Here is a 14,888-nt window from a genome sequence, read left to right as displayed (position 1 = left end):
CAAGGCGGCCATGTGCGCTGCCCCTGTGCTACAGGCCCCTGACTACAGCAAGGAATTTGTGGTTCAGACCGATGCCTCTGAGTACGGGGTTGGGGCGGTCCTCTCCCAGATGGACACCGAGGGTCTCGACCGACCGGTGGCCTTCATCAGCCGCCGACTGCTGCCACGAGAACAGAGGTGGAGCACCATCGAGCGGGAGGCCTTCGCTGTGGTATGGGCTCTCAAGAAGCTCCGGCCCTACCTTTTCGGCACCCACTTCAGAGTCCAAACTGACCACCGGCCCCTGCGGTGGCTAATGCAAATGTGGGGCGAGAACCCCAAGTTGTTGCGATGGTCCATCTCGCTGCAAGGGATGGACTTCACCGTGGAGCACCGGCCCGGCAACGACCACGCCAATGGCGACGGCCTGTCCAGATTCTTCCGCCTCGGCGAGGAGAACCCCCAAGGAGATGGGTGACTCTCCCTGCCTTCAGCTGGGGGGGACGCGTGTTGGAGCCGGCCTCGTGGCACGGTCATGTTCCCCCTCGCTAAGCCGCACGAGGTCCCCTGCACCTCGGGGCTCCTCCATTTTGGATTATACGTGACTCTATGCACCTGCCTACGTGACCCCGCTCCACCCGGCCTCGGTCCCAGCGAGGCCCGACATCGAGGCGCCAACCCCTGGCCAGGGGGATACCACGTGAACCCTTCCCACTCCCGGCGGAGGGCAGTCTCGATGGGACCCCCAACAGTCCTTCCACACCTAGGTGCGATCGCCCCACAGCTCTCTGGGGCCTGGCGCCTCTCCTGCTGGGCGTCTGGCCGCTCCCAACCCGGCCTCTCCGCCCCCCCCGGGCGCAAGGGTCCGGACATCAAAGGGCTCCAGACCTATATCTGGGGCGACCCGGCAACAAGACGGCAGTTGTATCCCGGAGTCAAGAGCCCTGCTGATCGGATCGCGGCTGACCCTACGGAGAAAGACTCATCCTGGAACCACGCTCTGAGCCCTGCTGACTACGTCGCGGCTCCACCGTGCTTAAAGACCTTCACGAACCTTTGGGGCCCTGCTGACGCTGTCGCGGCCCGACCTTGTTGACACTTACCATCAGAGCCCAGCTGACCTCGTCGCGGCTCGACTGAAGCAGACCTACCACCGGAGCCCTGCTGACTGTGTCGCGGCTCGACCCAAGCGGAACTACCACCCGAGCCCTGCAGACACCGTCGCGGCTCTCCACGTCCGAGCTGCTTGGAGACCAGCACGCAAGGTGAGGCGCAGAGCCTCTCCGTACCAGGCTAGTACTAAGACTGTCCCGCTACCCTGTCCCTACAAAGACATTGAGACTCTTTCGGGATCACTCGATCCTACTGTAAATATATTGAATGTGCTACCATTGATAAAGTACCGAGATAAGCAACTGATACGGAGTCCTGTGTGGTGGTGTTACGGGGCCTAGTACGATCACAGGAGAAGGACCTCTCCTAGGAGGCTTCTCAGCGGCGCTCGGCTCTACCTTTGCGGTAGGAAGGTGCCCCGGAGTGGTCCCCCCGACTCCCCGGTGGTCCTCCCTCCAACATGCGCGATTGATATGCGACCAGTCTGCGACTCCTGCTCCCGCACATTTGCGACACATGCTCATGACGGTACGAGATGCTTGCGCGGTTGCGGGTCCCGCGTGACATCATATACGTACTGGGGCAAGCTGGGTGCGCGACTCCCACAAAAAAAAATTATGTTCCAAAATGATATGTATGTGTCTTTAATATACATATTAGGGCAAGAGATTATCTAAGATATTCATAAAAATAATATATTTGTACTTATATTAAACTTATATTATTTTTAAATATATTTTTGCGAAGTCAGGTGAGTGCATCGTGAGTGCAGAGAACCAGGTCAGCAGAGCTGCTGTAGAGCCAGAGAAACCAGGTCAGCAGAGCCGTTGTAGAGCCAGAGAAACAGGTCAGCAGAGCTGCTCTAGAGCCTAAGAAGCAGGTCAGCAGAGCTGCTCTAGAACCAGAGACCCAAGTCAGCAGAGCGGCTCTAGAGCCAGAGACCCAGGTCAGCAGAGCTGCTCTAGAGGCCGAGAACCAGGTCAGCAGAGCTGCTCTAGAGCCAGAGAAACCAGGTCAGCAGAGCTGCTTTAGAGGGAGAGAACCAGGTCAGCAGAGCTGCTGCAGAGCCAGAGAAACCAGGTCAGCAGAGCTGCTTTAGAGGGAGAGAACCAGGTCAGCAGAGCTGCTTTAGAGGCAGAGAACCAGGTCAGCAGACCTGCTCTAGAGCCAGAGAACCAGGTCAGCAGAGCTGCTTTAGAGCCAGAGAACCAGGTCAGCAGAGCTCTTTAGAGGGAGAGAACCAGGTCAGCAGAGCTGCTTTAGAGCCAGAGAACCAGGTCAGCAGAGCTGCTGTAGAGCCAGAGAACCAGGTCAGCAGAACTGCTTTAGAGCCAGAGAACCAGGTCAGCAGAGCTGCTTTAGAGCCATAGAACCAGGTCAGCAGAGCTGCATTAGAGCCAGAGAACCAGGTCAGCAGAGCTGCTCTAGAGGCAGAGAACCAGGTCAGCAGAGCTTCTTTAGAGGAAGAGAACCAGGTCAGCAGAGCTGCTTTAGAGGGAGAGAACCAGGTCAGCAGAGCTGCTCTAGAGCCAGAGAGCCAGGTCAGCAGAGCTGCATTAGAGCCATAGAACCAGGTCAGCTGAGCTGCTTTAGAGCCAGAGCACCAGGTCAGCAGAGCTGCTCTAGAGCCATAGAATCAGGTCAGCAGAGCTGCTCTAGAGCCAGAGAAACAGGTCAGCAGAGCTGCTGTAGAGCCAGAGAAACCAGGTCAGTAGAGCTGCTTTAGAGCGAGAGAACCAGGTCAGGAGAGCTGCTTTAGAGGGATAGAACCAGGTCAGCAGAGCTGCTTTAGAGCCAAGGGACCAGGTCAGCAGAGCTGCTCTAGAGCCAGAGAACCAGGTCAGCAGAACTGCTTTAGAGCCAGAGAGCCAGGTCAGCAGAACTGCTTTAGAGCCATAGAATTGGCTCAGCAGAGCTGCTTTAGAGCCAGAGAACCAGGTCAGCAGAGCTGTTGTAGAGCCCGAGAACCAGATCAGCAGAGCTGCTCTGTAGCCTAAGAACTAGGTCAGCAGACCTGCTGTAGCGCCAGAGAAACCAGGTCAGCAGAGCTGCTTTAGAGGGAGTGAACCAGGTCAGCAGAGCTGCTTTAGAGCCAGAGAACCAGAGAACCAGGTCAGCAGAGCTGTTCTAGCTGACACTGACTGGCTGACACTGACTGACAGACACTGACTGATTGACACTGACTGACACTGATTGACTGAAACTGACTGACTGACACTGACACTGATTGACTGACACTGATGGACACTGATTGACTGACACTGACTGACTGACTGACACTGACACTGACTGACACTGACTGACTGACACTGACTGTCACTGACTGACTACTCTCTACTACTCTACTACTCACTCTCTACTACTCTCTCTTTACTACTCACTCTCTACTACTCACTCTCTACTACTCTCTACTACTCACTCTCTACTACTCACTCTCTACTACTCTCTACTACTCTCTCTCTACTACTCACTCTCTACTACTCACTCTCTACCACTCTCTACTATTCACTCTCTACTACTCACTCTCTACTACTTTCTACTACTCACTCTACTACTCTCTACTACTCTCTACCACTCACTCTCTACTACTCTACTAGTCACTCTCTACTACTCTCTCTCTACTACTCACTCTCTACTACTCTACTACTCTCTACTACTCACTCTCTACTACTCACCCTCTACTACTCTCTACTACTCACTTGCTACTACTCTCTACTACTCACTCTCTACTACTCACTCTCTACTACTCACTCTCTTCTACTCTCTCTCTACTACTCTCTACTACTACTCTCTGCTATTCACACTGTACTGCTCACTCTCTACTACTCTCTACTACTCACTCTACTACTCTCTACTACTCTCTACCACTCACTCTCTACTACTCTACTAGTCACTCTCTACTACTCTCTCTCTACTACTCACTCTCTACTACTCTACTACTCTCTACTACTCACTCTCTACTACTCACCCTCTACTACTCACTCTCTACTACTCACTCGCTACTACTCTCTACTACTCACTCTCTACTACTCACTCTCTACTACTCACTCTCTACTACTCTCTCTCTACTGCTATCTACTACTACTCTCTACTATTCACACTGTACTGCTCACTCTCTACTACTCTCTACTACTCACTCTACTACTCTCTACTACTCTCCACCACCCACTCTCTACTACTCTACTACTCACGCTCTACTACTCTTTACTACTCTCTCTCTACTACTCACTCTCTACTACTCACTCTACTACTCTCTACTACTCACTATCTACTACTCTCTCTCTACTACTCACTCTCTACTACTCACTCTCTACTATTCACTCTCTACTACTCACGCTCTTCTACTCACTCTCTACTACTCGCTCTCTACTACTCTCTACTACTCACTCGCCACTACTCACTCTCTACTACTCGCTCGTTACTACTCACTCTCTACCACTCTACTACTCTCTCTACTACTCACTCTCTACTACTCTACTACTCTCTACTACTCTCTCTAGTACTCACTCTCTACTATTCTCTACTACTCCCTCTACTACTCTTTACTACTCTCTACCACTCAGGTCAGCAGAGCTGTTGTAGAGCCCGAGAACCAGATCAGCAGAGCTGCTCTGTAGCCTAAGAACTAGGTCAGCAGAGCTGCTCTAGAGCCAGAGAACCAGGTCAGCAGACCTGCTGTAGAGCCAGAGAAACCAGGCCAGCAGAGCTGCTTTAGAGGGAGTGAACCAGGTCAGCAGAGCTGCTTTAGAGCCAGAGAACCAGGTCAGCAGAGCTGCTTTAGAGCATCGCATTTGGGGATGCAGTGCACACAACGAAATTCGTTTTATTAATTTATATGTTTACTTGCCTGTAAACCTCCGTAATCCATAGTTTACTACCCCCCACCCTTCCCCTCCCCCTCCCAATGTCACCGCCCTGCAGGAACTCCTACTACCGACTGCGGCTGTTCTCTACTACTCCCTCTACTACTCTTTACTACTCTCTACCACTCAGGTCAGCAGAGCTGTTGTAGAGCCCGAGAACCAGATCAGCAGAGCTGCTCTGTAGCCTAAGATCTAGGTCAGCAGAGCTGCTCTAGAGCCAGAGAACCAGGTCAGCAGACCTGCTGTAGAGCCAGAGAAACCAGGTCAGCAGTGCTGCTTTAGAGGGAGTGAACCAGGTCAGCAGAGCTGCTTTAGAGCCAGAGAACCAGGTCAGCAGAGCTGTTCTAGCTGACACTGACTGGCTGACACTGACTGACTGACACTGACTGATTGACACTGACTGACACTGATTGACTGAAACTGACTGACTGACACTGACTGACACTGATTGACTGACACTGATGGACACTGATTGACTGACACTGACTGACTGACTGACACTGACACTGACTGACACTGACTGACATTGACTGACTAACACTGACTGACACTGACTGACTACTCTCTACTACTCTACTACTCACTCTCTACTACTCTCTACTACTCTCTCTTTACTACTCACTCTCTACTACTCACTCTCTACTACTCTCTACTACTCACTCTCTACTATTCTACTACTCTCTACTACTCACTCTCTACTACTCTCTACTACTCAATCTCTACTACTCACTCTCTACTACTCTCTACTACTCACTCTCTACTACTCACTCTCTACTTCTCACTCTCTACCACTCTCTACTATTCACTCTCTACTACTCACTCTCTACTACTCACTCTCTACTACTCTCTACTACTCACTCTACTACTCCCTACTACTCTCTACCACCCACTCTCTACTACTCTACTAGTCACTCTCTAAAATTGTAAATGTAAATTGATACTTGTATAGCGCACTACTCACCCGCAAGGGTCTCAAGGCGCTTGTACGAATACCGCTGTGGAACCCATCCTGGCTTTCCCTGTGAGGCGTCCACTCCTGGGCACCCCCAAGGTGGAGGCCAGGCATCCTTAGCGTTGTGGGGGCCGTTGTGGAGATTAAGCAAGCTATTGCCCAGAGTTGCAGAGTGGGACTCCATGATTGGAATGGCACCCAGGCGAGAATTATCAGGTCCGTGGAATTTTTGAGCCCAAGACCCGCCGAGGCGGGCAATTGAACCCTGGTCCCGGCTAGACCTCTGCATCAGGGTCTGCCGCTCTAATCATTGAGCCACACTTCTCTACTACTCACTCTCTACTACTCACTACTATTCACTCTCTACTACTCACTCTCTACCACTCTCTACTATTCACTCTCTACTACTCACTCTCTACTACTCTCTACTACTCACTCTACTACTCTCTACTACTCTCTACCACTCACTCTCTACTACTCTACTAGTCACTCTCTACTACTCTCTCTCTACTACTCACTCACTACTACTCTACTACTCTCTACTACTCACTCTCTACTACTCACCCTCTACTACTCTCTACTACTCACTCTCTACTACTCACTCGCTACTACTCTCTACTACTCACTCTCTACTACTCACTCTCTTCTACTCTCTCTCTACTACTACTCTCTACTATTCACACTGTACTGCTCACTCTCTACTACTCTCTACTACTCACTCTACTACTCTCTACTACTCACTCTACTACTCTCTACTACTCTCTACCACTCACTCTCTACTACTCTACTAGTCACTCTCTACTACTCTCTCTCTACTACTCACTCTCTACTACTCTACTACTCTCTACTACTCACTCTCTACTACTCACCCTCTACTACTCTCTACTACTCAATCTCTACTAATCACTCACTACTACTCTCTACTACTCACTCTCTACTACTCACTCTCTACTACTCTCTCTCTACTACTCTCTACTACGACTCTCTACTATTTACACTGTACTGCTCACTCTCTACTACTCTCTACTACTCACTCTACTACTCTCTACTACTCTCTACCACTCACTCTCTACTACTCTACTACTCACGCTCTACTACTCTCTACTACTCTCTCTCTACTACTCACTCTCTACTACTCACTCTACTACTCTCTACTACTCACTATCTACTACTCTCTCTCTACTACTCACTCTCTACTACTCACTCTCTACTAGTCTCTCTCTACTACTCACGCTCTTCTACTCACTCTCTACTACTTGCTCTCTACCACTCTCTACTACTCACTCGCCACTACTCACTCTCTACTACTCGCTCGCTACTACTCACTCTCTACCACTCTACTACTCTCTCTACTACTCACTCTCTACTACTCTTCTACTCTCTACTACTCTCTCTACTACTCACTCTCTACTATTCTCTACTACTCCCTCTCCTACTATTTACTACTCTCTACCACTCAGGGCAGCAGAGCTGTTGTAGAGCCCGAGAACCAGATCAGCAGAGCTGCTCTGTAGCCTAAGAACTAGGTCAGCAGAGCTGCTCTAGAGCCAGAGAACCAGGTCAGCAGACCTGCTGTAGAGCCAGAGAAACCAGGTCAGCAGAGCTGCTTTAGAGGGAGTGAACCAGGTCAGCAGAGCTGCTTTAGAGCCAGAGAACCAGGTCAGCAGAGCTGTTCTAGCTGACACTGACTGGCTGACACTGACTGACTGACACTGACTGATTGACACTGACTGACACTGATTGACTGAAACTGACTGACTGACACTGACTGACACTGATTGACTGACACTGATGGACACTGATTGACTGACACTGACTGACTGACTGACACTGACACTGACTGACACTGACTGACTAACACTGACTGACCCTGACTGACTACTCTCTACTACTCTACTACTCACTCTCTACTACTCTCTACTACTCTCTCTTTACTACTCACTCTCTACTACTCACTCTCTACTACTCTCTACTACTCACTCTCTACTATTCTACTACTCTCTACTACTCACTCTCTACTACTCTCTACTACTCAATCTCTACTACTCAATCTCTACTACTCTCTACTACTCACTCTCTACTACTCACTCTCTACTACTCACTCTCTACCACTCTCTACTATTCACTCTCTACTACTCACTCTCTACTACTCTCTACTACTCACTCTACTATTCTCTACTACTCTCTACCACTCACTCTCTACTACTCTACTAGTCACTCTCTACTACTCTCTCTCTACTACTCACTCTCTACTACTCTACTACTCTCTACTACTCACTCTCTACTACTCACCCTCTACTACTCTCTACTACTCACTCTCTACTACTCACTCGCTACTACTCTCTACTACTCACTCTCTACTACTCACTCTCTACTACTCACTCTCTTCTACTCTCTCTCTACTACTCTCTACTACTACTCTCTACTATTCACACTGTACTGCTCACTCTCTACTACTCTCTACTACTCACTCTACTACTCTCTACTACTCACTCTACTACTCTCTACTACTCTCTACCACTCACTCTCTACTACTCTACTAGTCACTCTCTACTACTCACTCTCTACTACTCTACTACTCTCTACTACTCACTCTCTACTACTCACCCTCTACTACTCTCTACTACTCACTCTCTACTACTCACTCACTACTACTCTCTACTACTCACTCTCTACTACTCACTCTCTACTACTCACTCTCTACTACTCTCTCTCTACTACTCTCTACTACTACTCTCTACTATTCACACTGTACTGCTCACTCTCTACTACTCTCTACTACTCACTCTACTACTCACTACTACTCTCTACCACCCACTCTCTACTACTCTACTACTCACGCTCTACTACTCTCTACTACTCTCTCTCTACTACTCACTCTCTACTACTCACTCTACTACTCTCTACTACTCACTATCTACTACTCTCTCTCTACTACTCACTCTCTACTACTCACTCTCTACTATTCACTCTCTACTACTCACGCTCTTCTACTCACTCTCTACTACTCGCTCTCTACTACTCTCTACTACTCACTCGCCACTACTCACTCTCTACTACTCGCTCGCTACTACTCACTCTCTACCACTCTACTACTCTCTCTACTACTCACTCTCTACTACTCTACTACTCTCTACTTCTTTCTCTACTACTCACTCTCTACTATTCTCTACCAGCCGCGGTCGGTAGTAGGAGTTCCTGCAAGGCGGTGACGTGGGGAGGGGAAGGGGCAGGGTGGGGGGTAGTAAACTATGGATTACGGAGGTTTACAGGCAATTAAACATATAAATTAATAAAACGAATTTCGTTGCGTGCACTGCATCGCATTTGGGGATGCAGTGCACACAACGAAATTCATTTTATTAATTTATATGTTTACTTGCCTGTAAACCTCCGAAATCCATAGTTTACTACCCCCCACCCTTCCCCTCCCCACGTCACCGCCCTGCAGGAACTCCTACTACCGACCGCGGCTGTTCTCTACTACTCCCTCTACTACTCTTTACTACTCTCTACCACTCAGGTCAGCAGAGCTGTTGTAGAGCCCGAGAACCAGATCAGCAGAGCTGCTCTGTAGCCTAAGAACTAGGTCAGCAGAGCTGCTCTAGAGCCAGAGAACCAGGTCAGCAGACCTGCTGTAGAGCCAGAGAAACCAGGTCAGCAGAGCTGCTTTAGAGGGAGTGAACCAGGTCAGCAGAGCTGCTTTAGAGCCAGAGAACCAGGTCAGCAGAGCTGTTCTAGCTGACACTGATTGGCTGAAACTGACTGACTGACACTGACTGATTGACACTGACTGACTCTGATTGACTGAAACTGACTGACTGACACTGACTGACACTGATTGACTGACACTAATGGACACTGATTGACTGACACTGACTGACTGACTGACACTGACACTGACTGACACTGACTGACTAACACTGACTGACACTGACTGACTAATCTCTACTACTCTACTACTCACTCTCTACTACTCTCTACTACTCTCTCTTTACTACTCACTCTCTACTACTCACTCTCTACTACTCTCTACTACTAACTCTCTACTATTCTACTACTCTCTACTACTCACTCTCTACTACTCTCTACTACTCACTCTCTACTACTCACTCTCTACTACTCACTCTCTACTACTTACTCTCCACTACTCACTCTCTACTAGTCACTCTCTACCCCTCTCTACTATTCACTCTCTACTACTCACTCTCTACTACTCTCTACTACTCACTCTACTACTCTCTACTACTCTCTACCACTCACTCTCTACTACTCTACTAGTCACTCTCTACTACTCTCTCTCTACTACTCACTCTCTACTACTCTACTACTCTCTACTACTCACTCTCTCCTACTCACCCTCTACTACTCTCTACTATTCAGTCTCTATTACTCACTCGCTACTACTCTCTACTACTCACTCTCTACTACTCACTCTCTACTACTCACTCTCTTCTACTCTCTCTCTACTACTCTCTACTACTACTCTCTACTATTCACACTGTACTGCTCACTCTCTACTACTCTCTACTACTCACTCTACTACTCTCTACTACTCACTCTACTACTCTCTACTACTCTCTACCACTCACTCTCTACTACTCTACCAGTCACTCTCTACTACTCTCTCTCTACTACTCACTCTCTACTACTCTACTACTCTCTACTACTCACTCTCTACTACTCACCCTCTACTACTCTCTACTACTCACTCTCTACTACTCACTCGCTACTACTTTCTACTACTCACTCTCTACTACTCACTCTCTACTACTCTCTCTCTACTACTCTCTACTACTACTCTCTACTATTCACACTGTACTGCTCACTCTCTACTACTCTCTACTACTCACTCTACTACTCTCTACTGCTCTCTACCACCCACTCTCTACTACTCTACTACTCACGCTCTACTACTCTCTACTACTCTCTCTCTACTACTCACTCTCTACTACTCACTCTACTACGCTCTACTACTCACTATCTACTACTCTCTCTCTACTATTCACTCTCTACTACTCACTCTCTACTATTCACTCTCTACTACTCACGCTCTTCTACTCACTCTCTACTACTCGCTCTCTACTACTCTCTACTACTCACTCGCCACTACTCACTCTCTACTACTCGCTCGCTACTACTCACTCTCTACCACTCTACTACTCTCTCTACTACTCACTCTCTACTACTCTACTACTCTCTACTACTCTTTGTTAGAAATGAGGGGGCTCTGGTTGACGCGGGTGTGAACCCACAACAAGCAGGGACCCTTTACTTCTTGTCAGGGCGAAGGATGACTCCCCAGAATAACCCCTGCTCACCCTCTAGGTGCGTGGCGCGAGCAGTCTAGGCTAAGTCCCAGGCGTACACGGTTAAGCAAATGCAATTACACATACAGTAAACCCCTTGCATGCACCACAAACGGACACCAATCAGGAAGTATATAAAAATAAGTTTTTATGTAGATTCAGCAGATTCAAATACAAGGCCCAGTAACGTTGAACTGATGGGGCCACAATTCTTGGAAATACGGTAAAGTTCTCTTGGTTTTATGGAAAGTTATTTAGGCGGGCACAAGGTAACTGTAGGCCTCAGCGTACTTGGGGCTGAGGCAGCGCCCAGGAAGCACACAGCAGATGACAGGGAAATAAGAACGTTGCGGACCCTGGATCCGATGCGAGCTCGCGGTCGAGTTCGTAAGTACAGTACCTTGTTTCTTGACGCAAAGGCGGGTGCGGGATTTCAGCGGCTCTTCGACAGAAGAGCGAGGCGGCGTCCGGGGCTCCCACACTTCACGAGGGTGTCTGATCTTCAGGCTTACGACAAGAGCGGGGTGTTGCAGGTGGCGGGTGAACAAAGCGGGGCAGCCGGGCACGCAGATGCGTCCGGGCTGTCCGAGGCTTGGAGATGCTCACAACGCCGATTCCGGCGGGAGGGTGAAGGTGCACAGCGAGCCTCCACGAGCGAGGTGACGGGGCAGCCCAGCACAGCGTAGGGGGAGCGGCTCCGATCGAGCGAGGCTCTTCCCAAGGCGGGGGCGGCTAAGCAGTCCTGGTCACGGCTCAGGGAGGGACTGGGCACGAGGGTCACAGCTCCGGCGAGGGAAAGGACACCACAGTCCAGCAGCAGGCGAGTGAAGATCAGGTAGAGCCCAATGGTCCTGGGGCTCAGTTCAGGGGGCAAGCTCAGTTCCAAGCCCTTGGAGATCGTTTTGGAAAAGCACAAGTCTTGAAAGTAAAAGTAAAGTAAAAGTCTTCAGCAACAGTTTCTCTTCTCTCCTTTGGCAGCAAGGTCACCACTGCAGGCCAATCCCCCAGGATAGGGACAGTCTTCCTCCTACAGCTTTCCCGGTGCCTCCTCCTCAGGCAGAGATTCTTCTTGGTCAAAAGCGGATCTAGTTTCTTAGGAGCAGGGCTCCTCCATTTATACCACAAATCTTTTGTTCTCCCAGGCCAGGGGGGCCCTTGCCTAGTTCAGTCCGGTTTCTGAGCACTTTGTTTACGTGATGCAGGCTTCTCCTTTCAGAGTGCAGGGCAGAGTCATCAGACGCTCCACAGGGGGTGGAGCCGGCATCGAGGTAGCGGAGCACTGTCCTATTCAGAACCTAGGAGCACTCCTCCCACCCATCTACCTGTCGATCGTCCTATTCATACCAGGCTACCTAGCCCTGCCCATCTGGGTTCCCCCAGCCCTGTCACTCACACCAGCCAGACATCAGATACACAACACGCAGAGGCGGCTGAAAGGTTTAGGCAAGCAAAGGCCAACTTTCTAAAAGCGGCATTTGCAAACCCGGAATATTAAAATAAACCTTGCGAAGAGATGTACCTTACTATTCCGAGTTCAGGCATACTAAACTCGATCTCCTACCATGTTCCCTGGGTCGGTTAGGATCATAGGGTGTAATAATCCAGGCCGCCCATACTGGCCTATGAGAACAGGTTAGCCTTGCAGTAGTGAACAACAAGATGGCGGTAATTCACTACTAGGACATGCCACGCATCCAGGCTTGTCCTACCTTAGGCGTACAATGCACCCTGCCCGTGGGCCTACCAGAGGGGTGACTAACATGCAGCTAAGGGAAGGGTTTAGGGACTGGCAAGTGGGGGCACTTGCCGGTCAGCATGTCAGTACCAGACTGCACGCAGGTTCTGCGATGGCAGACCTCCGATATATTTTACCGGCCGCTTCTGTGGGTGGCACAACCCGTGCTGCAAGCCCACCAGCGGTGTTCGTATTTACATGCCCTGGCGCCCCTGGCGCACTGTACTGGGGTCTGATAGTAAACCAAACAATCCAATCATGGAATCCAACCAACATATACAATTTACATAGGGAGCACTCGCACCGCGACACTGGTTGGCAGTGGCACAGCGCGCTGAGCGGCCAACACCATAAAAACACATGAGGCACAGTGACAAAAAGAGGAAGGGAGACTCACGCCAAGGTGCCAGGTCTAACACGTGTCCCCTCCAGCTGAAAAGTGGGGAGAACTACCCTACCCCAGGGAGTTCCTCATCACTAAGGCGGAAAAATCTGGACAGACCGTCAGCATTGGCGTGATCTGTACCAGGGCGATGTTCCACCGTGAAATCCATACCCTGTAGGGAAATGGACCACCTCAACAGCTTTGGATTCTCACCCCTAGGAAGGCTCTCACCTCCGTCTGGGTTTTGGGCGCCTCCCAATTCAGGATGGTTTCTATCTTGGGCTAAAGGGGTGCCACCTGGCCACTCCCAACTTGGTGTCCCAAGTACACCACGGAACCCTGCCCGATCTGGCACTTACTCGCCTTGATCGTGAGGCCTGCCTTGCGCAGCGCCATCAACACTTCCCAGAGGTGACGCAAGTGTTCCTCCCAAGTGGAGCTGAACACTGCGATGTCATCCAGGTAGGCTGCACTGAACGAATCCAGCCCAGCCAACACCTGGTTGACCAATCTCTGGAAGGTGGCAGGGGCATTCTTCATCCCAAATGGCATAACCCGGAACTGGTAGTGCCCATCTGGGGTGGAAAATGCTGACCTCTCTTTGGCCCCCTCGGTCAAGGCGATCTGCCAATACCCAGACGTTAAATCAAACGTGCTGAGGTAGTTGGCAGCCCCTAGCCGATCGATGAGCTCATCAGCTCTGGGGATGGGGTGTGCGTCGGTCCTAGTGACCGAATTGAGTCCTCTGTAGTCCACACAGAACCGGAGTTCGGGTGTGGCTCCCGGCGCTGCAGCCTTTGGGACCAAGACCACGGGGCTGGCCCAAGGACTGCTAGAAGACTCAATTACCCCGAGTGCAAACATCTTGGAGACCTCCTCCTTGATGCATGTCCTCACCCTGTCAGTCACCCTGTAGGCCTTGTGCCGCACAGGTGGACTATCCCCAGTGTCCACATCATGGACGCACCAATCAGTGACACCAGGGACCAGGGAAAACAGGTCAGAAAACTGTCCCAGCAACTGGCGACAATCATTCTGTTGCTCAGGGGTCAGGGTGGAAGAGAGGATGACACCATCCACTGACCCATCTTGCTCCTTGGCTGACAGGAGGTCAGGAAGAGGTTCTGTCTCCTCTTCCATTCCAGCATCTGTTGCCAAGAGCATGCCCACTTGGGACCTCTCCAAGTGGGGCTCGAGGCGGTTGACATGTAGGACCCTTAAGGGGTTCCTAGGAGACTTCAGGTCCACCACGTAGGTAACAGGACTCTTGCGCTCCACCACCTCAAAGGGACCGGTCCACTTATCCTGGAGCGCACACGGCTCCACGGGGGCCAAGACCCATACTTTCTGTCCAGGCTGAAGCTCTACCAGAGTGGCATTCTGGTCGTACCACCGCTTCATCTCCTCCTGGCTGGCTTCCAGATTTGCCTCAGCAAGTTGCCTGAATCGCCTAGTCTGATTCCTGAAGGCCAGCATGTAACTATATACATTCTGGGGAGGCTTCCTGGGAGATTGCTCCCAGCCTTCTTTGACCAGACTTAGAGGTCCTCTG

Source organism: Triturus cristatus, chromosome 10 (assembly GCF_964204655.1).
Source record: "Triturus cristatus chromosome 10, aTriCri1.1, whole genome shotgun sequence".
NCBI lineage: Eukaryota > Metazoa > Chordata > Amphibia > Caudata > Salamandridae > Triturus > Triturus cristatus.
The sequence above is the reverse complement of the archived record's forward strand: the minus strand, read 5'-3'. Positions refer to the sequence as shown.